Here is a 24,386-nt window from a genome sequence, read left to right on the forward strand (position 1 = left end):
TTCTACATCTACATATATAACTGTATTCTTCATCAAATTCATAGTTTTGAATTGACATCCAGGGTGTCTGAAATTCATGAGACAACATTCAAGAGGAGAATGCTCGTATGAAATTAAGATGGGTCTTTCCTATAACAGAATTTCCTCCCTTTCCCAGGTACCACCCTTAAAAAGTGGTGGCTAAATTCAGTTTTTATTTTTTTCAAAAATTCCAGTTAACCTAGAAACTTGAGATTCTGTAATTAGAAACAAGGTAGAGGTGGTCATTTCCAGAATTTATTAAGATTCCTTCCACATTTTACATCTTCAGTGTTTTTTCCTCAATTTATTAAAATGATTATAAAATATGGTTTTTCTCTTTAGTTATTGGTTTTGGGAAAAAACTCAGAAATAAAAGAATTTGTGACAGAACAAGGATTTTAATTTATAATCTTATTTCATGAAACTTCATCTCGAAAAAAAGTTTTGATAAGAACTCGAATAAGTGTTGCTAATTTCAACCCCGTCTTATGTACCAAGAATATTGGAAAAATACCTGTGGTTTCTTCTTTGCGAGTGTACGAAAATAACAAAATTTCAAAACGCCACAACATCTCGCTAATAGTACGCCTTCTCACTAAAAATACTATCATTATTTTGCAATTTCTTTTAGAGTTTCATAAATTTTTACTCTTCTTAGCAGTATTTTAGAGTTTTGAAAATTTTTTGATTTGCTGCTTGGATTGATAATAAAAACTGCCGAAATGTCTCGCTAATAATATGCCTTTTCACTAAAGATTAAAGATGCTATCAATATTTTGCAATTTATTTTAGAGTTTTGAAAAGTTTTACTCTTTTTCGCAATTTGATTTCGGTTTTAGAGTCTTACTCTTTGTTGAGTTTCTGCTTGGTTTTATAATACCGCTAAAACATTTCGCTTCACTTTGTGATTTGAGGTAAAATGATTTCATTTCTACAATAATGTCATTTCACTTTCAAATTGATCCAAGATCAATTTCCGTCGAAACAACCAGAATAATTGGAAATTTTTTTTGATATGTGACTAGGGAAATATTTGGCATTAGTGAATTTTACCAGATACTACGTCCCAGGGCTTGCCACATTGATTTTATTAAAGATTCTAAAATTCAGGAATTCTTTTTTATCTAGGCATAGTACTCGTATATTTATGGCATTCAGGAAACGGTCAAACTTAACCTAGAACCCTCAGGGCCTCTGTGTCAATTTCAGTGGACGATTTTACAAATTTTTATGTCCAGAAACATGTGAAACAGCCTTGATAACTATGATATATCACCCGACTGTCGCCACAGATTTCGTAACAGGCCTGTTGTAGATTGTAGAATGAGTTTTACGAGCTGAGGGAATGTTGCAGGTTATAAAAATAAACATTAATTCTTTTCGAATGTTCTTATGAATCGAGCAATTTTGTAAATAGTAGTAAATTGACCGTTAAAAATACACCGGGACGCTGTCGAGTCTCCAAGGAACGCAAGAATGGATTCTGCAATCCAGAATCATCTGTATTATTCACAGGAGAGTCTTTCATTTATATCAGGAACTGACGTATATTTTCCCTTGGGAAACCTTTCTTCATTTGGAGAAAATACAAAAGATTAGAAATAAATTGATTATTTAGATTGTAAATGAAAAGTTTCCTGTAATGATTTCATTACATCACTGTTTTTAGTACTATAATGAACTCATTACGACACTGAAATAGAGAAAAATGTTTTCCCGTATCTCCCTTTTATGACTTGTTTGTTTCAATGTAATAATGTTTTCTATTCTGACTCTCCTAGGCCTTTATAAAACCTCTCAAAAGCTTCGAGTTTGAATAAGTTAGAATAACTGATTGTGTTCTATGGATTTCTCCCATTGCTACTTCAGGCACAGCGTTGTTTTTTTGAATAAACTTCTGGAATTATTCGAAGAAAAAAATGCCACATGTCCTAAAATATTCACAGCTGTTACGTTACGAAATTACGTAGAATACAAAAAGGAAATGAAAAAATCAGTCTATAGATTTTTTTTAATCTGTAACTAGTTGCGTGCCCGTGCTCCGGTTTCGCACGTGCATTATATCGATAGTCCTTATAATACATTTGTGTTATTGTTCATATCGAACGAAAACTTTTTTTTGCATACTGTTGTCGCGAGTTACGACGTTCAAGGAAGAGAATTTTTGTTTTTTTTTTTTCAGAACTAACAGGCGAACCTCTAGTGAGCCTCTGTTCATTATGTTTATTTGCAATATTTAATAGAATATTATATTAGAATTTGTTGAAAGCAAATAAACTTTATTATTATTCATAGAATAAGTAAGAAACACTTCCGTTTCAATTCGCTCGGTCAGAGGAAAATGAATCCTTTTTTTTCTCCTCGTTATAATTTTTTCGTAAATATTTTGTTGTAGAACCTTCTCATGACAGTTATGAACACAACAAAAAAATTATCCAATTTAGTGCAGTCGTTTGAACGTGATGCCTTATATATTATCCATAGACCCTCTTTTATATACAGGGTGTTTCCAAATTAGACATGAACCTTGGAGTACGTGTTTTTATGGCTCATTTGCTGTCGTTTGAGCCATATTTAATGATAACCAAAATCAACAGTTCTCCAGATATTTGAGTTCTTGTGATTTCAAAAATATTTCTCAACTTACTTCCTTTTCGTCAATATTTTCTACGTTGACAAAATTTGATTATAATTTCGGATTATTTTCGTGGCCAGCGAGTAGTCCGGACCTAACACCGTTAGAATAGACGAAACAGCTAGAAGAATCAAAGTAAATTTCAGGCGGAAAGTAACCATTGAAAAGATAAGAAAGTGGGCACTTGCTTGAATAAGGAATGGTGGAGGACATTTCAAACATAATTTTTGAATACATTTTCTACCGAAACTTTGGGTTTGATTGCAATAAAAAATAATTAATTCATTATTTACTTTCCTTTTTTTGCTTTTTTCCCCTTTCAAATCAAAATCTGCTGAAACAATACTAGTACCTGCATTTGAACGAAAACTTTTTTAAAGAAGATGGAATTTGAAAAGTTTTCAAAATAATTTTGTCATACATAAATTGTCGAATTAAAAAGTTGCAGGCAAATCTATATTAGAAATTTACAATATTTTTTCTTCATTTACTAACTTTCGAATCATACTAATTCTTATTCAACGTCTCATACATCATAGTTTTGCTTTTTTCATACATATCATATCTTTCTCTAATGATAATAATGAAAAATTCAAATCAAACTTGGCCAACGTAGAAAAAATTGACGAAAAATGAAGTAGGGTGTAATTTTTTTTTAAAAAACATAAGAACTCAAATATCTCGGTAACTGTTGATTTTTGGTTATCAATAAATATGGATCGATCGACAGCAAATGAGTGATACTGACACTTCCTTCAAGGTTCACGTCTAATTTGGAAACACCCTGTATATGGAGATAGCAATTGAAATGGCATTTGATACGAAAATCGGTTGCTCGGGTGATATGGAATACAATAGTTTTAGCGAAAAATCCTAGCACTAGTTTCGGAGTTATGAATTTTGATTCGGTTTTCAGAAAGAATGACTCAAGTGGTAGATTCGGATAGTAGAAAATCGACCATGATGAAAACTACAAGAGGGGTGCCCTAAGGAACAGTGCTCGAACCAATTTTATTCTTGATGATTCTAATGTTGAATTCGAAAAAAGCTATAAAGTTGATATTTTTAGAGAATGTTCGGATCTCGAATGACGCGCATCAATTTGCTAATTGACAAAATCTGACTAGGGGTTCCGTTAATATGGCCGTTCGAAATTTTGTTTTCCTGCAACTGCTATGAGAAGTAGCGTATTCTTCATAGCTTACTCAATTTCAAAACTATGTATTGCTCATACTGTGGGAAATATTATTTCTCACAGCACTTTGCTCACACCTCGCTTGGTAGACCAATGAAATTGGGCTATTGAGTCGTTTCTGTGGAAACGAAATAAATTAGCACATACTGTCAACGAAGGCCATTTTGATTTGAATCGAGTCCATTACTTGAATTATTGAAATTCGTGCAGTTGTAGGAAAAGTATAGTGTGTAACATGTGGAGAAAGTTCTTTTCCACACTCGCGAGAAAAGTTGGACTTTCCTCACTTGTTGCACAATATAATATTTCCTGATTAGTTCAAAACTACTTATTCGATCGAACTGAAATGTTGCTTTTTCATGTGAAACATGTGACATGCAAAATTTTATGTTGATCACGTTACCGGAAATTTCAAGCTGATCACATCATTTGCAGTTGAGATTAAGCGCGTATAAATAAAATAACAATTTCAAGCTTCGTGCAAAATAGCGTGTTGATATTGTTATCAGGGCCATCAAAAATTCAAGCAGAATGTCGAAAACAAACTGAGATATTTATGATTAATTGCATTAGGCAGCTCCTTTGATGATTTTTGATATTATAAATTGGTTTGTATTCCTTCTTGTTGGTTCTGACCTCAGAGTAATAAACATAGATAGAGAGAGCATATGTCATTTTCAGTACGCAAATTTTGTCCTCAACATGAACAATCAAATTTGACATGAAGCGCGCGGAAATGAAAAAAATCTGTGATATGTTCACTCAATTCGCGAGTTTCTTCACAAAGAACGCACTTCTTAGGTCCCATAGTGAATCAACGTTTCATATCATATAACTAAAAATATATTGAGATGAATACCTAAATATATCAGAAATTCAGAAAAAAAAATTCAAACGCGCCAAACTACGTGAAACAACAAATGACACTAGGAGAGCAATAGTTGCCACACCTTGGCTTTCAGCAGGTAGATACAGAAAATAATAAATATTCTGCATAATATAAATTCGAAAATATATAACAATCCGACAACGTAATCTAACCATGTTAGGGTCTTTTAAAAATTGCGTATACTCCCTCTATCTATGTTTATTACTCTATGGTTCTGACCGAATAAAATTCTTCGACCCTTTGAATTTCTACAAATGGGATTCTTGTTGAAACCTGAAATGCAGCCGATGAATTTTGGCGCCCTAGGCAACCGCCTATCATGCCTACTCCCTAGTGACGGTCCTGATGTTAAGTTTTCCCATTTTGAATCTTGATTTTCATCTCTAAGTTAAGATTCTCGAAAGAAAAGGACCTTTGTCGGATAGCAATTGACCTAAATTTTATACTCCTCTCATTCAGATCAAGAGGCCAAGAGAGGAAAGCTTTGAATGGCGGAAACATTTTTCAATCTACGATACGAACTTCCTAGCTCAGCTGATAGCGAGCGCTCTTACCTCTGCTGAAAGATTTTCAGTTACAGGAACAGGAAAACGCCGTACTCCGTTACATTTAACCTGCTAAATGCGATAGTGCGTGTTCGCCTTGCTTGAAGAACCCCCGCGATTTTTAACAATGCTGAGAGCGACATCCAAACGCGCTAGTTCATCATTACGAAACCCCTGGCGCTGAACCAGCCCCCGACAAGGTGTAGGTGTTTCTGTTCAACTTCTGAGGTGTGATCTACAAACACCAATGGGATTCGGGGCTGCAGTTTGATAAGGCATGTTTTTCAAGCAGGAGTTAGCAGGTGCGTTTTTTCTCATAACAATTATTTATTGTTAGATTTGACGCGCGTAGTGTTAGTTGCAAGTTGGGGGATGTTTGGAGATACTCGTTTAGTTATTGTCGTGTGGTAGATTGCAGAGTTAGGAAGGTATAATAATTTTTGTGTTCACTTTCAATTAGGAGATCTGAAGAACAATAAGGTAGAGAGAATGTTGTCAATTTCATACAATAATATTTTTATATCTAAGTAATATTCAGAATCTTATTCTTCATAGTAGCTTCAGAAGATAAAGTTTCTTCGATTTCATTTAACCATTGGATATCTTGTTTTCAATTCAATTCTTTTAGTAGCATGACGTTTTTGAATTTTTTTTTTCTACAATCTAAATAACCTTTTCCTCATTGTCTTTCGAAAGTACCAATTTTTCACACTCGTGAGGAAAATTACTCTTTTGCACTAGTGCGGAATAGCAAATATTTCTTGAATTTATAAATAAGAACACGAATCAACATGAGATAAATCAATCTAAATTTCAAAAAATTGACAACGTTATTTGCGTAGCTAGACTCGATATTTTTGTAGTGTGTGATACATTGTTGAATTCGTAATTTTTTTCCTTATCACCTGATAAGGAAAACCATCATGGCACCTATAAGAAAAAAATTTACTATTGCGTCTCTGAAACAATGGACAACAGAAAAAACCTGACGACACCATTCGAATTTTTTTATTGGATAATGGCTACAAACCGAAATAAATGAGTTATACAGAAAAAAAGCAAACTCGATTTTAAGTTTTTTCGGGAACCATTAGAGATATTTGGGACCTGTTAACACCAACACTCATAGCCCTAAATAACGCAGCTTCTTCGTAATTTAAGCCACCCTGTATCTCTAACGGTTTTCGATATCCCTGTAGTGCCCCTCTAAATAGTTCTAACCCTGTATATCTTTATGATATATTTCGTTTATTTTTATCTTGGAATTTAATTCCAATTGTAAAAATATTTCTACTTTCTACTTACTTCTATTTATTATCTACTCTATTTAAATATTTCATATTATGCAATTTCATCCATAAATATCATAAACTATGTCATCATTGAGCCAAAACCTTCACTTTCAGGTATATATTTTCGATACATGTTTTTTGTCTTTCAACTAACAAAATATTAAAATCAACCAAAAGAAAAATAAATAAATCGAAACTGTACAAATTTAGTGAATAACTGAATTAAAATAAAAACCGACGTACGTTCCGAATTTTTTTTATTTTTGTAGTACAATTTTTCCTTATTAGTGTCTCATAGTTCGAAAAAACTTACTGAACTTACAAATTTACAACTGTTTCTCAGATAAGATTCACAGAGATAGCATTTACAACAGGTAGTCATATCTCTCTTACTCTTCTGTGAAATAGATATACAAATCAATATGTATTATTGAAAAAACAATTATGGAGAACTGAATTTTACCTTTCGGTTGATGTTGACCCAAATCAAAAAATGATCAGGTACTTTAAATTATTCATTCGATCTTTATAAATCCATCCGTGTTCAAATAATTATTGATTATGAATAATTCAACTTGATGCTAGAAAATACATTCTAGACTTAGTTCGGAAAAATATCTGTAGGAATATTCATGTCAATCATGTAATCAATTTGATTGAGAAAATATTTTTTTCAAGGACACACAATGGCGCGTTGTGGCTGAAGATAAACAAAAATGATTCAGTTTTTGAAACGCATAGAAACTGGTTAGGATGAAATGATCTTTCAGTAAATCGAACTGAAAGTTGGGAATAATTTTGTTATAATAGAAAAATACCTGTTGTCAGCGAGTAAATAAATGTTATTGTTGACCAGCCTGGGATGCTTTAAAACATATGTTATCTGTTAATCATAAAAATGAAATATTTCCGTTTATTCTAACATTCTTATATTGAATAATCATTCATCATAATCTTTTTGATTAACTATAGTGGGTTTTTACTTTTCAGATTTTTTGTCATTATATTATACTATATTCATTATTTTATTATTATATTGTATTATATTTATCCTGGTCAGGATAATGGGATGAACTTTTCAATCGTTGTATTGTTATAGGATCTGATGCATATGATAAGTTTCAATTTGAACTAACGTAAAAAATGAATTTCAAAGATTTCGTTCGTTGGATTGAAAGCTAATGAAAGAGTATTGAAACAACATATTAACGGCAAAGGTGAAGGGAGGTGACAAAAGATTGTCATCCCTTCGAATAAAAATTCGATTATCGCGGTTCAAAATTCTTGTAGGACAGTAAACATAAACAATAATTATGCGTAGAGTGCTATGAGGTATTTGAGAGCAAATTCGTTGAAAAAGACGAAATGTAATGAAGGAAAATCCCGACAACGAACACGATTAAAATCCAGGCCAGTAACTCTACAAATGTTTTCAAACAATCACCTCATTTTCCTGAAATATAACGCCTTTTTTGGTCTCTTTAACAACTCGAATTAAAATTTAGAGGCACTCGATTTCTGTTGGTAACAAGTACAACAAAACTTGACGGAAGAAATGTTTTGTGAACATTCAGAAAGGGAAGATAGTTGATGTGAGAAATTCATTGAGGCAAAAATGCACTGCTCGGGAATCGAATAAGAGTCTCAAGAATGTGAATTTTGAATGCAAACTACTACACTGGCAGTGCTTCTTGCTGAAATACGCCAGGGGGATCATCAAAGGGTATCCTGAAAATCTTCGAAAGCAAAATAATCAAAAGGTTTGCACTGCTCGGGAATCGAACCCGACTCTCAAGAATGGGAATCTCGAATGCTAACCACTACACCAGCAGTGCTTCTTGTTGAAACATGTTATTTCGATTATCAAAGGGTATTCTGAAAATCCTCGAAATCAAAATAATCAAAAGGTTTGCACTGCTCGGGAATCGAACCCGACTCTCAAGAATGGGAATCTCGAATGCTAACCACTACACCAGCAGTGCTGATGGAAATCATAAGGATTTTTCATAAAATTTAATGCAAGAAGAAATCAAAAAAAGTTAATCAATATGGAAATAACATACGGTAATCTCGCACCATCTGTGGAATTAACATGATGTTGAACATGCAAGGGTCCCCACAGACGCCTCATCTGTTGGAAGCAGTGCTCGTGCTGATTAATATATCAGATCGATATTATATATGATCAAAAACAAAAGCCTCATAAGTTTTGGGAATCCTGAAATCCTTATAAGCAAAACTGACCTGCCACGTAAGCTCTTAGGATGTTGAGAAACTTGACAGAGGAACCGAAAACAGAAATAAAATTGATGGCTACCCATGCCAACCACGGTTGTATAAAGGTACGCACACAGTGCACGACAATAGGCGGGGAAATATTCGCACCTGGCCATAGTGCGGCTACAAACCTGCTCCAACAAGACCTTAGACATAATCTGACTACCTCATAGCCCATAGGCAACATGTAAATAGAGAAATAATTTTTATCACGAATCATGAACACTATCAATATTCACCATTTGATTTGACATAGGCAATTCTGAAAGGATCTAGTGAATGTTGGATTGTCTCCAGCAGATATGGATTCATGTTTCATTGTCTGGTTATCAAATTTTTGTACAGAAGAACAGGAAAACCAGAAATAGCAAGCCTTTTTGAAGATTCAGTAGCAGATGTATTTCTCCAACTATCATGACGTTTCAGCATGAACATACTGGCTGTAGCTTTAGCCAGAAGAATTGCTGCTATACTCAGACAGAGACCTGTATATATTTGAAGATTGCTCAAATCCAGATATTTCGTAATGATTCTTGTGATTTTACCAAATAGGTTTTTTTCAAGTGGTTTTAGAGGGCCTCGTCAATAGGTCAGAATATGCCTTTCTTCTGGACAATCCTGTTGGCCTAAAGACGACCATCAGCTGAAAACTATTCATTTGGTCTTCAACTTTGAAGAACTTGGGTCAAAGTGTTGGAATTTCTTTATACATATATTCTTTCGACCCTTGCTTCAAATATAAGACCAACTCATTGTAGTTACAGATATTACTTGACATTTTCACCATCAAATATTTGGACCATTATTGTTATTATTATTATTTGAACTGGGGTCGTTTTGCTTCGGTAAGCCTTCCGGGAACTGCGACCATGCAGATCTTTTGTTCACTACCCTACTCATTCATAGAAACCCAGGAAGGTCGTCAATGACGTTAATAAAATTGACAACCTCCCTAGGGGCCTTGGCCATTACCTCTCTGGTATCCAGGACCGGCTTGCCCATGTGAATAGTTCTTAGGCCAGCCAACTCTGGACACTTGCATATCAAGTGTTCAGCCGTTTCTACTTCCGATCCACAGAGTCTGCAAATCTCGTCTGCTGACTTACCCATACGATACAAATGATGTTTGTACCGACAGTGCCCCGTCAGCAGTCCCACCATCACCCGAAACTTTGCTCGCGACAGATATTTGGACCATAAAGAAGAATGAGAAAATGTTTCAGAGAGACCTGTAAGGTATGGCAGCCCCACAGTATCGTCAATTTATTCCACAGTTTTCTGCTATCCAATTCACAAATATTAGGTCTCTTTGTCATGAGAGTTTAATAGCCTTTTCAGCGAATGTTTTTTACTGTCTCTTTTACTCTTCTTTCCAATATTTTAGAATTGTCTTGGTCACATTTGAAGTTCGACAGATTTTCCATTGCAATAAGAGTGCGTATCATGTAAAATAAAAAAAATATATATAATACTATGGAATTTTTAAATTTGTAGATGTAGGTACTAAGTAACTGGTATGACATAAAAGATTTTATGTACCAAGAGTATTAAATGATGTTGATGCCCTCGGGTTATTAACTCTAGGGCCAGATGCTCTCGGGTTTTCGAGTCATCGCCCTTGGGACACTAACATCTCCGCAATGCCCTTAGTACATAAATAACTATTTTAGCTTTCTGGTTCACTCGCTAGGTCTATTGATTGTAGGATTTCCTACGCAATAGTTGGTGTGCTCTGCCTTCTTTGTTTTTTGTAACATTATTGAAAAGCTAGATGTAAATTAAGAAAGTTTAAGTTCTAAAGTTTTCTGTATTCTCTGTAGATGAAAGTTGCATCACTGGTTTTTCAATCTATATTTCATTTTGTTCTGAATATACATACTTTCCATGCGAAAATATCCAAATAATTTTTTGGGTTTTTCCGATTGTTTGTTTTTTTTTTTGAAAAAATCTTGATTGTGATGAAAAACCATTCGATTCCTTTCATGCGATATATCAGAATTAATGAATTAATTCAATAAAAAAAATGTGTGGGTGGAGAAGGTTATAAACATATAAACATAATGCATGGATTCACTTAATTTTGAAGAATTTTTGAAACTAGAAATCGACGGATGGAAGGATTTTTCTCAACAATTATTTGTACAAGAATTATGTACTGATTGCGCAGTACCTATACTCCTAAACAACACATTGTTAATTTCTTTCTGATATTTCAATAAAAAAACGGCATAACTAATATTTTTTTAGTCACAACGTTGAATGGATTATAGAATGTACTTTCATTTGATATATCACAAACCATATATTCCTATTAAAAAAGGGGGGGCTATGGAGGGGGGTGAGAAATATCAAATTAAAAATTCATGTCTTAGTAATTCTTCGTGCAAGAAGGACTAGTTTTCATTTTTTTGTTGAGGATTAATTCTAAAAATTTATATGATAAACATTACTTTTTCTCTGTTTACTTTTTACTCCTCACATAAATATGTTTTGTCATAATTAATGGATAGACTTCAACAACCAGTACTCAACTACAAACTGTTTATGAAACGTTTTTTGAATAAATCATCGTTATAAGTTGAACCATGATGAAGCAAGCTCAAAAGTAGATACATACTTGAGAAGTTTGACTACTTTTATTTCAGCACTGACATAAGATGGATTTGAAGAAAAAACTCCATCACTACGAATATATCTATTTTAGACAAATTGTCACTTTGTCCTTTCACGAAGCTTTCTTCCATTATGGTGACATAAAAACAAAACTCGAGTTAAAACCACACTGTACAACTACGAACGGCGCGAGAGCCTTGGCGCGGCTAAGTATTCAAGTGTAATTTATGGTGTAGCGATCACAGGCAAGTGGCGTGACGTCACAGACGAGTCGGAGACCAAAGACGTTCCGCGCTAAAATACGTAAATTTAAATAATCTATTTCTCAGTCATTTATTGATGGATTTTCAAAATTTTTCCACTGATTTATCAGTTTTGCTCTATATTTTCATTCTATCGTATCAAATATAGTATTATCAACATCACTAAACTAGTCTATTATGGGCTTGTTGCGTAACTTTTTTGGCACGCTGTATAAAACGGAAGTTTCCAGAATATACAATGAAAGCTTCGGAAACCACTCAGCAATCAAAGATCTCACTGTCAAGCTCCACGATCGCATCGATTCCTGCACCGTGCAATCTCTGTAGTGCGAAACATCAAATTTCGGTTTGGGCATCAATCATGGCGCATAAATTTATGTAATCCCCAAGTCGACTGAAGGATTTATTACATACGAGCCAATAAAATAGATAGTGTAACATTTTACTGCTCACCTAAAAATGGGTCAGAGCGCGTGTAATGAACCATGTGTTCATTGCATGAATTTGTTGTTGGAAACAGATTTTCCGTTTGTTTCCATATGTTTCGGGAGATCTCTACGGATGATTCACGATGAATCGAGTTCCGTATGAATTAAAGTATACCTAGCAGATATTCGTGCAAGTGGATAGGAATAATATTGGTTTTACGTTCAGTGAAATAAATATTAATCTAGATAGTATTTGGAGATCGGAGGAGAACTATTTTCTTAGTGCTGACGTTTCAAAGTTTATCAAATTCATCATCAGGGTTTCACAATAATAACCAATCTCAGGGTCTTATACAGGAAATATTCATTCATCTCTCGTTACGTATGCATTAAAAGCATTTTCGAATTAAACCATTAAAACAAAGAAGTCGACTTAAATATTCTAAAATTGAATATTATGTCAAGGTTGCATCTAGACATTTTGGCGCCCTGGCAAAATAATATTTCACTGGATTTTCTTTGAAGAAACCTCTGTTATTTCTCCCAGGTAGGTATCTTTTCAATTTCATACGAAAACATATTTTTTCAACTTAAAATCACCTTGTTTAATTTATCAAAGGACGTTTGTCGATTTCATCAAAAAACTTCCTGAATTGTTCAAAAGTAGGGCTTTCTAGAGTAAAAAATAATAGATCTTGAAGGTGAATTTTAGTACCTACTTGTATTTTCATTGCTAGTTGAGAGCGGCTATTCGGTGCATTTTAGGACCTATATAACTATAATTGAGAGCGCCTATTCGAGTTAAAAAAAGGCTCTTGGCAATTTTATTTTTTTACTACAAAGAGTGGTATCTACACTAAGAAAACATTCCATGTTAAGAAGTATGTCTTGTTTCATTAACTGACTTTGAACCCCTACAATTTGGCGCCCCGGCAAAATGTCCGGTTTGCCGATCCTGGCGGCGGTCCTGGGTCTTTGAACACGAAATATTTTCGCTGAAAATCGAGTCAATATTCGAACTATTACAGTTTTTATAAACTTACATGTTGTATTGATTCAATGAAACTGAATTTTTTGATATTTAGGCTTGACGATGTATGTAGGGCCCGTAATAGCTTTTCTCTATTTCAGTATCGTAATGAGTTCATTACAGTTCTAAAAACAGTCCTGTAATGAACTCATTATAGCATCGTTTTCAGGTATTTTTTTCGTTTTGTGGTTGTCTCTACTGCCTGCCAATCCTATCAAATTTCAACAAACGTCAATAATTGTCAACAAAATGTATAATTTGAATATAGTGAAATGATTTGCAGCATTTTTCGCAATTTCTCTTAATTCAGGTGGTGTTAAATCGATTTCGTCACACATAATTCATTGATTTAATGCGTAATTTCAAATTATTTTAGAATTCGAAGCGTACGATTCAAATTGAAATTCCGTAATATGTCAATTTTCGTAACAGTCACACTAACTGCCAAGATACAATACAAATGTCACTAGGATATATAATCTGAATTTTTCATTGAATTTCGACAATATTCCACAAAACTTGGCTGAAATAGAGAAAATATCGTCTAATACTCGTTGCAGAAGGCAATTTGTTTTTGAATATACTATTATGCCATTCCCGGTAAAAATAAAAAAAGTCGGCATCCTTGCAAGGTTTTGGGTTTTGTACTGAGCGAAAGCGGGCGGTGGAGGGGGATTGTCTGTGGTGAATTTGTATTAAGAGATTAAGAGTGGAAAACTCCATCCTTTTTTCTCTGGAAGTATTTTAAGGAAGGAAAAATGTATTGAGTGTTATTATTTTGTATGGAGTCAAATTTGAATAGAATAGATGAACGAATAGGAAACGTGGAATATAATAAACAATAAACGTGCCCTACTGAATTCTAATGAATAAATGATGAACTTTAAGAATTGAATTCAGATTTTTCTGCTGAGTTTCGACTCGCTTCAACATTTTGTTTTCTTTTCTTTAAGATAATCGAGTAAAACTATAGGATGATGCGGATGAACCATTATTTTAAATTCGAATGCGCCCACGCCCAACACTAGTTATTTTGATATTGAATTCAATTAATTTGATCGCGATTAAAAAGAGATGCTATAAATCAATTGAAAAAATCCTCTTTGATCCTTATAATATATCGAGCCATTTCAATATTTCATACAATAAAATTAACATCTTCAATTATAAAAATTAAAAAGCACCGACCATATAGAACACAGAACTGGATATCTAGGTATATATGATGTGATTTATGCTGAAATCATTGCAGTAGGTTAATAATCTAAATGAAGGGTTCCAATCATACCATCCACTCAAAATTTGGCATGAATATTCGAGTGGTTATTCTACATATATCATATATGCAAGCTAAATTGAAATGTAGTCGAATGTTTCATTTCGGAAATTATCAGTATTTTCTGTCAATATCCCGATTCCGATTTTGCATGAATTATACTGTTATTTTACATTTACACCCCGGGTTTCAACTTCGTCATTTATATGATCTCAGAAATATTGTGTTTATTTCGATAATCTTTTTGAATTTTAATGATGACTAATGAAGCGAAGCGATCATTTTTTTTAGCCGATGGCAAGCAATTCTAACATTTAATCCAACAATAATAACACATCGACAATAAACTCTTCGAATAAAAGTCTAGAAATGAAAATCCCTTTTCATTGAAATGTCAATATCTTTTTTTCTCTTTGTTTCAAGCCAAAAGGTATATTTTATCGAGAATTTTACTTAAGAGGCAAACTGGCGGCATAACATGCCGAGTTAGTCTGATATAATTTTTTTATAGTAGAAACGCTCAAAGTTGTAGGCGGAATTTGAAAAAATTAAAAAGTTGGAATCATCAATTTTTCTGAGCGTACGAATAGAAATCCAACTACTGTTGTCAAGCGTAGTTGGATATTGCCCAAAATCGAAGAAGAGTAGGTACTGGACGTCGAATGGGCACAAATGAAGTTCAAGATCGACGTCTAAGACTTATGGCCATTAGAGACCGATTTGTGAAAACTCGATCTTTGGCTGATGAGTGGTTAGGTCGGTTAGGAGAACAAGGCCATCCTGTAACTGTGCAAACGGTTTACCGCCGGATAAGGACTTTTGGACTGCAACATTCGACCCCATCTTGTGTTACCTCTGACGGTTGAGCATCGCCGGCAACGATTACAGTAATGCAGTGAACTTCAACATTGGAATGTGGAATGGCATCAGGTCGTCTTTTCTGATGAATCTCGATTCTCTTTGGGTGCATATGATGACCGAGGAAGCGTTAGACGACGTCGGAAAGAAAGACGTGAACCTCAGTTTGATGTTGAGCGTCATGTCCACCGGACAGTAGACATTATGGTATGTGAAGGAGGTCACCTTTGGTTCTTATTCGAGGTAACATGACAGCGATGCTTATCCTTCAAAGAATAGTAGAGCCATATGTTCTCCCTTACCTCAATTGGCTCAAGAATCCAATATTTTAGCAAGATAATGCCCCACCTCATGTTGCCTGAGTTAGTTTAAACTTTTTCGAAGCGACCCATGTGAATCTTTTGCCATGGCCGCCCAGATCCCCAGATCTTTCGCCCATAGAGCATGTTTGAGACATCATGGGTAGAAGGCTTGAAATTTACCCCAGCCCCCACGGACTTTGGTGGCTCTGAGACATGAAGTACAGGTGGGATAGTATCCCTCAAGAAGAAATAGACCATCTTATTGCATCAATGTCAGGACGTGTTGTAGAGTGTTTAGATAATCGTGATGGACAAACACATTATCAACAAATATATTAAAAAAAATTGTAAACCCTTCGTTTTTATCTCCAAATTTCAATCATTTACTCCTTGCTATACTATCTATGTTACAAAAAGAAAAAATAAGATTTAAACAGCTCCTTCTGGGTGTTGCGGTTTCTTTGTCCGTTAGTATATGTAAAGGGTGTTTTTTTTAGAGCTATAGAACTTTAAATTGCAATTAAACAACGATAGATTGACATGAATTTAATTTATCCGCAAGATAATCTTGTGGCTTTACATTTTAAATATGATTTCTGGCATATGACCGCCACGGCTGTCTCTCCAATCTGGACGTCCAATTTTCGATTACTTTTTCCAACATTTGTGGCCGTATATCGGCAATAACAGGGGGAATGTTGTTTTCCAAATGGTCAAGGGTTTGTGGCTTATCCGCATGGACCAATGACTTCACATAGCCCCACAGAAAGTAGTCTAGTGGTGTTAAATCACCAGATCTTGGAGGCCAATTCACAAGTCCAAAACGTGAAATTAGGCGGTCACCAAACGTGTGTTTCAATAAATCGATTGTGGCACGAGCTGTGTGACATGTTGCGCCGTCTTGTTGGAACCACAGCTCCTGGACATCATGGTTGTTCAATTCAGAAATGAAAACGTTAGTATGTAATCATGGCTCTATACCGATCACCATTGACTGTAACGTTCTGGCCATCATCGTTTTTGAAGAAGTACGGACCAATGATTCCACCAGCCCATAAAGCGCACCAAACAGTCAGTTTTTCTGGATGTAACGGTGTTTCGACATACACTTGAGGATTAGCTTCACTCCAAATGCGGCAGTTTTGTTTGTTGACGTAGCCATTCAACCAGAAGTGCGCTTCATCGCTAAACGAAATAAAATGGACGTAGTGCGAGATATGTATTCCGCACAGAACCATTATTTTCGAAATAAAATTGCACTATTTGCAAGCGTTGTTTAGGCGTGAGTCTATTCATGATGAATTGCCAAACCAAACTGAGAATAAATCACTTGACAGCTGTTAAATCGGTCGCCATCTTGAACAGTAATGACAACTTAAAGTTAAATACCTCGAAAAAAAAAACACCCGTTAGATGCTGGGGTATAATCGCCAGATAGTTCCCTGATAATAATAAGAATAAGGCGAAGAATTGAAAATCTTATCTACATAACAGAGTCATCATCTTGGAGGAATCTAATTGCTGCGACACCAAATGAATAAATTCAATAAAATTTCCAAGAAATTCCACAATGAAGAGTGAAATGTATATCCAACGGAAACAGTTCCAGCTTGCAAAGTGTTTTACGTGTTTAATTCCCAACAATTTTACACCCACACGTCAGAATCCAATTTAACATTCGAGCCAGAAACGCGAAGGCCCGCGTTTTCCCTCAATTCTCGGGGATTAGTAGAATGGCTGAAGTGACTTTTATGAACATCCACAGCATAATACTGCATGACAAGACGCTTTGTGTTCTCCAATTTATCTGCCATATTATGGATGACGATGACTATTCTCTCTGGATATTTTTCACGGGATATAGCTATTTGTGTATTAAGAGCGCAAAATGATATATTGTCGATTTAAATTTCAAACAGACAGTTACCGCGCGACGAAGGAGCGCCACAATCTCCTGAAATCGACAATGCATTCACGCTCGAAATACACACAATATTCTTATTTTAGAGCAATTCACATGTTTCCAAAAATTTATTCAATTCGATGAATGAAAATAAAAACAAAAACAGTTTTACAATTTTTCACAAAGGCGTGGAACTCTGCTACCGCATTTTTCTTCCGAAATTCGAGGTTTTATTGCAGAAAACTGGGTAAACATTTATGATTCGAAGTATTGTCCATCGCTGGCCTCTACTTTCTCTCATCTTTCGGCCAGTGTACAGGGTAGGCAAATTTCGATGTTTTAGCACTACAACTTTTGAACCAGAGGAGATAGACAACATCTGATACCCCCTTCTCGGTCTCTTTTTCTGAGAAACTAACAAGGGTAGTATTCATTTTTGGCCACCTTCTTTTGTTTTCGAGTTATAAGCGAAAATCCGAAAAATGGCGATATCGAAAAAAATTTATGTCTCCGCTAATACTGATGATAAAGGTCTGAAATTGAAACATTATACAGGCAGTTTTTTAAGTAGAATCCAGTGGCGTGCTCTTATTTTCAACAGGGTTTTTAATTACGAAGCTATGACCCAAAGTTATGTTTTTTCAAATGAAAACACTAGCTTTCTGTACCATTTTTTGAAATCTTAATTTTGCTGATTTAAAAAATATATAACATCGTATGATTCGCATCAATATAAATAATAGAAAATGGTCAAAAACTTTTTGTTACCTAAGAGTCTCATTATTTCTATAGTTTCAACTATTGATTTGCACAGAAAAATTGAGCTTTCTATAACAAGAGCAGTGTCCTTCCGTCAATCTGATTATTTCTACGCTTTTCACTAATTTGTACAAAATTCGCTTATAACTCGAAAACAAAAGAAGGTGGCCAAAAATGAAAACAATCCTTGTTAGTTTCTCAAAAAAAAGAGACCGAGAATAGGGTATCAGATTTTGTCTATCTCCTCTGGTTTAAAAGTTGTAGTGCTGAAACATCGAAATTTGCCCACCCTGTACAAATCCCACGTTGAAAAAACTGATTATTTTTTTAAGCTTTCCACGAATCAATCCAATTTTTACTTCCTAAGTGCTGGTCAGCCAGGCGCCATTGATCGAAACAAGTGATAGTCCGAGGAAGCAACGTCTGGAGTATACGGCGAGTGGGGTAGGACCATTTCAACGTTTCCGAGGATGTCTTGACCACTTTCGCATTATAGGGTCGGGCTTTCTCATGCTGTTAAATCACTTTATCGTTGTATTGCGGCCGTTTTTCGCTCAATGCTCGACTCAAACGCATTAATTGCGTTCGATAACAATTGCTCGTGATTTTTTCAGTCAGTTTTAACAACTCATAATACTCCACGCTGACCTGGTCCCACCAAATACTGAGCATAACCTTGAAACCGTGAATATTCGGTTTGGCCGTTGACGTGGAAGCATGGCCGGGATATTTTCATGATTTTCTGCGCTTGGGATTATCGTAATGAATCCATTTTTCGTCTCCAATCACAATGCGTTGTACAAATCCCTTTCGTATTTACGTTGCAAGCAGCTGTTCACAAGCAAACAAACGTCGTTCAACATCTCTCGGCTTCAACTCGTACGACACCCAATTTACTTATTTCAGAATCATTCCCATGATTTTCAGGCATTTTGGAATGGCTTCATTGGCTCTTTCGACACTTCACCATTACCTTATGTCACTTCCAATAATCCTGCCAATTATTGTTGCGTTTGACATGAGTCTTAATCAAGTGATTCCTCCAATGCTGCATCATCAAAAATCTTCTCTCTTCCACTGCCATGTTGGTCTTCGACGTCAAAATCATTGTTCTTGAAGCGTTGAAACCACTCTCGGTAAGTTCTTTCACCAATAGCGTCCTCACTATAGCTATTTGAAAGCATACGATGAGTCTCAGCCGGAGGTTTCTTGTTAATAACTCGACAGAGTCATCTCACAACATCCCGAACAACCTGTAGAAGTTTTATCAATTTTTTCCAGCAGACCCCACTTTTTTTGCTCTATCTACTAGACTATAATTTTGATGGACTGTATCTCAATTGATATTAGGTTTACGAAAAAGTTTGTGGATACTATATTGTAGAGAATTTGATACAACTTTAAATATGAACGTTTTCGTCGAAAATTACTTAGTTTAGAAGTTATGAGCAAAAAACAGAAGAAGGTCCGGAAATGTTGAGGTTCTTCGGACTTCCTCAAGTTAGTACAGGGTCCTCGTGTTGGATAACTTGACAGAGTCATCCAACAACTCCCCCGAACAACCTGTAGAAGTTTCATTAAGTTCAGTTTTTTTTTTCCAGCAGACCCACCTTTTTTGTATTTGCCTACTGGACTACTCGTGCTTGACAAATTTCAAATATTGGAGTATTTGACAAGCACTCGGGATATAACTACTGAATATTTATATCTTTAGTGTGTACCTGCAGTATCTACACTTCCTTGATTACTATGAAGATAATAAAATGTTCAATAGTTTTGAAGTACTGGGCACTAATAATTTACAAACTTTCAAGTTGAACATCTAATGCAGTTGATTTGAAGTAAATCTTCAAATTTAAAGTCAGGATTCTCTAGTTGATAAATTTACGATTTGTAATGAAACACCATTACTAAAAGTACGTTACTACTTTTCCGAATTTGATAAGCATTTTAATCAGTTAACTCTCTAGACAGCTTAAGTGTTTGGAAGAAATTTCTCCATGAAATTTTGTCGAATTCGGAAACTACCTACCTAACAGAGCAATATTTGAATTGATGAAACCCTTCAATTATTCAGTACAATCGTACCTTACAGATCTAAACTCAAAACCCTCTGAACATGAACAGATAAGCTAATTTCATGGTTTATGATCTTGAATTAATTAGTGGCAGTGGGAAACCATGACAGCTGTTGCTGCAGAATATTCGACAGAATAGGTAACGTTTAATTGGACGTTTGAATGAATATTCTACGTCTCTGATTCCTATTCAAAATGACAAATATTTTCATAATAATGGGCTCTCCCTTAAGAGGATTCATTTTGAATAGCCCACTATCTGGGCTACTATCATTTTTGAAACTTTCATCTTTTAAAATCTGACAAGATAAAATTTTTCAAATTCATTAAAAAAAATGGTGAAATGTTTGTACTTGAAAGATGAGATCTCTTAGTCTTAAGGAATATGGGAAAATAGTTAAGGATATACTTTTAGAAAAATGTTATTACTCAGTTAGCGAATATATTTCCGTCAAATTTTGATTGATTACTTGACAAATTAACCTATACATGTAAAATGTTTTAAAGGATGAATAAAATTATTATTACGTCAATGGTTCACAATCGATTCAGGACTTAAAAGATGGAATTCATTCGTTATCAGGACATACAGCCTCAAATGTGTGAATTGGCCTATGGAAAATTCCATGAGAGTGCTGCAATCGAAGCCGTGGCGGCCATTTGGCTGATATTGTTTTCCATCGTTAGTGCATACCTTCCGCTTTACAATTGAATGAACATCCATTGATTTCTCTTGAAAAATAAACTCGTTTTTTTATAATCAAAATGAAACCTATTATTTAAAAGCCCTTCATAAGTGATTGACGATCGAACAAAATATGTATTGATGGATTCTCCTATAATAACGCTGAAAAAGTAGCGGAAATTTTTGCCAATCATTTTACAACGGAGCTGACAAAACTCTTCCTTACTAGAACAAGAGTTTGTCCGCAACATGTACTACCACCTCCATGTATGTTACATTCGACACTTTCTTCCCTCCAGTTTCTGTGCTTGAAGTTGCTGACGTAATAAGGCCACTGAAGAATAATATAAAAGTTCGGGTACTAATACTGTGTCTGCTAGAATTCTTACGACAATAAGTCTAGTGATATGCTGGCATTTTGTACACTGCATCAACTTGTCCATATGTCAGGGTATATTCCTTTCATCGTTGAAGAAAGTAACATTCATGATATCATCACCAACTACAATTTCTCTGCTGAACTTGTTTTCTGAAATTTCCGAAAAGATTTGGCCATTCAACCCAAACGGCAGCTGATAAGTTCACTGATTACATAATCGAGTGTCTTGATAACAGGTCTTATGTTGCTGGATTGTCTTTTGACCGTTCAAGGGCCTTTGTTAGTCCCTCTTTCAACTTTATCATACAAAAATGTTAATACGTAGGTTTCAGGTGTATATTTCTGGAATAGTTAAAAGTTATCTCGAGAAGAGACCAGCAAATGCCAAAGTCGGGGATACTTTATCATTTGAGTAGACTTTGAAGTTAGGAATACCGCAGCGATCCGTCATAGGACTTCTTTTATTTTTCACTAACTTTCTTGCAAATAAATGATTTATTATTTATTCATTCATATTACAATGAGGGTAAGTTGCACCAGTGTCGACGCCAGCTTTCGAAAACAGGGCTGGCCAAGAGGGGGCCGGATTTTTTTTGGGGGGGGTCAAAGTAAGGCCAAATTATAGTTCTGATAATCTTTTTTTTTAGGTATGTCAAATTTTAGGGGGGGCCAGCAGAATTTTAGAGGGGGTCCAGCCCGGGCCCTAGCATAGCCACTGAGTGGCACTAACTATTTTTGTGTCCGACTGGACAGTAACTGAGTTACTCATTCAATTTTCCTTCCTAATATATGAAATTTTGGTGGTTGTGATTCCTTAAGAGACAAAACCATTTTTTATCTGCGATTACAAAATGTCTGTTCGGATTAGTAATTTACGTAACAAGTCCGGAAAATAAGGTTTTTTTGGACGAATAGACAAAATTCCAGGACGAGCGTAAGCGAGTCCTGGAAGTCTGTGAGTCCAAAAAAAACATTTTTGGGCGTGTTGCGTACAATATATTTTCGGCAACCATGTAAAATAACACTATTGCTGCTGCTTTCCATATTTTATTGCGATTGCAATAAAAAAAGATGCAAATTTTTGACAACTAATTTCAAATGAACTGTCAGCCGTTATCTCGGTTGCTATGGATTCTATGATTCTTTTCCGGCCTAGTCCGGGAAGTACGTACTTTCCGGACTAGGCCGGGAAATGCTACTTTCTCAGAGAAGAACCGTCCGGGAAGTGAGCACTTCCCGGACGGTTGCCGAAAAAATATATTTCTGACCATTTTGGTTTTTCGTCTGTCGGTCTTTGTATCATATCTTTGTAACTGCCTCAACTTCTACAATTATCATCCAATCAAATAGTTTCTTGAAATTATTGCCGATTTATTGGTCTATCTATGAGCTTTCAGTGTAGATTTTATTGATAATGAAGTATAGCCACAAACCTTGAAATGTATTCTCTATTACATTCCGTATTGTGTTGTAATACAAAAATGGATTAAAACTAAAACGATCAACAATTAATTTGTTTGTTTGGCTCTCGTTTAAATAAATATCACGGGATAAACAAGAGGTTCAAAGTAAATATATGAATTTTATTTCATGGCATTTAATGCTACGCTCCTATGCTGGCTTTCATTAACACCCTAACTCAAAATATTATGAGATCGCTTTGCTATTATCGTCTATATTTAGTTACAAAGCCGCATTATCCCAGAGGTTCATCCTAAATTAAGCAAAATATACAAATATACACTGAAAACGATCACATGCCGGAATATCCTAGAGTGAGTGGACCGCGATTGAATTCGAAAATGTTTAAATCGGATGTCCCACACAGAATAATAGCTATTAATAATATAAATTTCCAGAAGAAATATATCATTTCTTATTCTTAGAACAACAGATTTCAAATAAATTCTATAGATGTGATGTTCTGACGCGTAATTCGATGCAGTAGTCCAACTTCTTGCGTGTCTCTGATGACTATTGCTTTATTACTAGAAGAAACGTTTGGAGAATTATTTTTGGCCTATAGAAATGTCGGCCCACTTGGGCAATGAGTATATGCATTGAATGAATGGCTGACGTAAATTGTGTGATTCAGGGAAATATTTATTTGACAATGATCATCTTGTTTATAGACGGTAGAAGTGAAATACTCACGAATTTATTTGCTACATATAGATCGCGATTGAATTGGGTGAATTATACTGTTTTGGCTCGCTTTTGGTGGGGAAATTTCCACTTTTAGTTCATTATTTACTGAAATGAATTTTGGGAAACGTTTGGACAAAATAAACACCCGTGAAATGTATCCGTTCAAGACGAAAGCAATGCAAATTTTGAACCATAAAATTGATTCTCTAATTTCCAAAAGCTATTACACAATTTGAAATAGTTAACATTTATTATGTCATTTGTATTCATTAGGTATGCCATTCAATCGGGAGAAGATGAACGCTTCAACAACGTTTAACAGAATTGTTAAATTGTTATTTATCAAAATCTGCACTCGTTTGTAAATGATAAAAAAAAATTGACCTCATGGACGATATTATTCAGTTCATCGACTAAGTATTCATTTCACAAATTTGCACAAATTTCAGTCATCTCGTATTATCATTTCCCCTTCGTCAGAATTTAAACGCACATTGCAGAAAGAATCATCTCCAACTACAATGGTTTCAAATTTAACATTTCAACCGAAACAAGGGATCTCGTCGCTATCTGACCAGACCAGCTCGACCCAACCGGAAATAGACCGTTTTTTTATTGCTCTGCTAGAATTTTCTATTGTCTGGTATCTAAGACCGGACCTCAGAGTAATAAACATAGATAAAGCGAGCATACGTCATTTTTGGTAAGCAAATTTTGTCCCCAACATGAACTATCAAAACCTATCAGTGATACGATATTAAACTCAATTCGCGAGTTACTCCACAAACAAAGCACTTCTTATGTCCCATA

The 24,386-nt window shown here is 35.0% G+C and overlaps 1 protein-coding gene and 2 non-coding genes across 5 annotated transcripts in view; 1 reads left to right on the forward strand and 2 right to left on the reverse strand.

The window, feature by feature from the left end:
* The window catches only part of LOC123671033 (ras-related and estrogen-regulated growth inhibitor), a 122,668-nt gene that overhangs the window by 43,043 nt on the left and 55,239 nt on the right, over positions 1–24,386 (forward strand). The window contains exon 1 of one of the 3 annotated variants that reach the window (XM_045604674.1): positions 5,359–5,587. The exons of 1 other annotated variant lie outside the window; for it this stretch is intronic. The gene's annotated coding sequence lies outside the window, so the exon portion shown is untranslated. Of the gene's footprint in view, positions 1–5,358; positions 5,588–5,690; positions 5,714–24,386 lie in introns of those variants that run through there. One more of the 3 variants, XM_045604676.1, reaches the window with a different exon arrangement.
* On the reverse strand, positions 8,341–8,412 carry Trnag-ccc. Its single transcript has one exon. It is a non-coding gene; the product is annotated as a tRNA-Gly (tRNA).
* Trnag-ccc lies at positions 8,488–8,559 on the reverse strand. Its single transcript has one exon. It is a non-coding gene; the product is annotated as a tRNA-Gly (tRNA).

Source organism: Harmonia axyridis, chromosome 1, assembly GCF_914767665.1.
Source record: "Harmonia axyridis chromosome 1, icHarAxyr1.1, whole genome shotgun sequence".
Lineage (NCBI taxonomy): Eukaryota > Metazoa > Arthropoda > Insecta > Coleoptera > Coccinellidae > Harmonia > Harmonia axyridis.